Source organism: Rhyacophila brunnea, unplaced genomic scaffold (assembly GCF_057557595.1).
Source record: "Rhyacophila brunnea isolate RB1 unplaced genomic scaffold, BYU_Rbru_1.0 scaffold_69, whole genome shotgun sequence".
NCBI classification, from domain to species: Eukaryota; Metazoa; Arthropoda; class Insecta; order Trichoptera; family Rhyacophilidae; genus Rhyacophila; species Rhyacophila brunnea.
In genome coordinates this window covers 175860-177660 of record NW_028233338.1, presented here as the reverse complement: position 1 = coordinate 177660, position 1801 = coordinate 175860, and positions in this window count along the sequence as shown.

Below are 1801 nucleotides of genomic sequence, written 5' to 3'. Positions count from 1 at the left end.
ATAGGATTTATATCCATGGATATCGATTTCTTAGCGCTTTTTAACATAACAAGTTATTTTATTATTTGTAAAGAACATATTTTTGTATAAATTGGATTGATTTTTTTAAAACATATTGAAAGATGAAAACAAGCATAATGATAATGACGGGACTCAAAATAGCACAAATCTTGAGGTTTTTAAAAAAAGTAAGCAGAAAAAGAAAATATCTGTCAATATAAAATATATATAAAGCAAAATTAATTTTAGTTAATATAAGATACGTTTTGAATGTATTATATTCATTGCTTAATATAAAAAACATCCTTAATCGTAAATTTCAGGTTTAAATTCGAATATACTGCAAGACCTTAATATTCTTTGATTTATATTTCTTAAGATGAATTCTCGTATGGTTAGACTGGCAATAATCTTGTTTTTATCTTATTTTTTTAATGTAGGGTGCATTCTGATACAATACTTTTATATATCTTTCTTTTGAAAATATAGTTGCAAATGCTTTTACAAGCCTTTTTTATGAAAAAGGTTTTTAGTTTTACTTATAGATCGCTGTTATTAATTCTTAAATTACTTTTTTTCGCATGTCAGACTGGAATAAATATTGTTAATACGTTAAAAATTATGAAAAATATCGAAATTGTACAAATTGATTTAAATTTGGCATAATGGAATGACTTAAATATCTATTTTATGGAGATCACAATATGTTAAATTGATGCTGTCTAAAATCTTTTTATACTGTTTTTTTAAACATTTTGTTTTGATAAATCATATCACAGAACAGTGCATTCATATATAAAATATAACGCAAAGATAGTTTCTATCAAAAAATTATTCAATCTTTTTTTGGCAAATGTAATTCTCACTAATAATAAATAGCTTGTATATAAGTTTATCTTGTACTTTAAGATTATTTCTATGAATTTTCATACATGATTGTTATTTACAACTTTACTTTTCTGTTTAATTTACTATAACTATAATTAACAAAGCATATTTATATAATAAGGAGCACTTTTTGTAAATTTTGACGATATCAGAATAAAAATCCATTCACTATATTGTCTTTACACAAACAACAAATTTATGCATATAAATTCATTTACAAACTATACTACATATGCAAAATATATTTCGTTCTAAAAGCAGTAATCATTAACTTTAATAGTTTTTGCGATTTTCTATTGAGTATGCATAAAAAATAATCTAAAATTCATAGCAATACTTTCTGATCTGTATAAAACCTTGTTTAATATTATTGCTATAAATATACTGTTTTATAATGGCATATGTTGTTTTTGGATTTTGAATTATAAAAGATGAATGTATGAGATTATAATTTAATTTATTTTATTTTTGGGTTAAGTACCTTTATTACTTTTTTTATATTTTTTTAAGACAGTTTTAGCCAAATAGGAATTTTCCAAAATCCTTTAGATCGTTTTAAATCGACCTTTGTCTATATTTTCGATGTCTTCTTGTATCAAAATGGCACAAGTTCAAGTGTCGTATATAGTGCTAAGTTTGTTTGTTTGCAATAACTTGTCTCGGAATAGATTTTTTTATTGTTTTATATTTAGTATTATTATATGATTTTGTTAAAATGTACAAATTTTCGAGTTTTTATTAAAAAAAACGCGATATAAGTGCAAAAAATATACAATTTAAAAAAACTCCTACAAGATATGTGTATTCAAAAATATTTTTTAGCACATACAACCTATACATACAATTTCTTTGTTTATAAGTCTATAGAAACAGATGTATTATAATTGTGCAAAGAAAAATTTTAGCATGATTA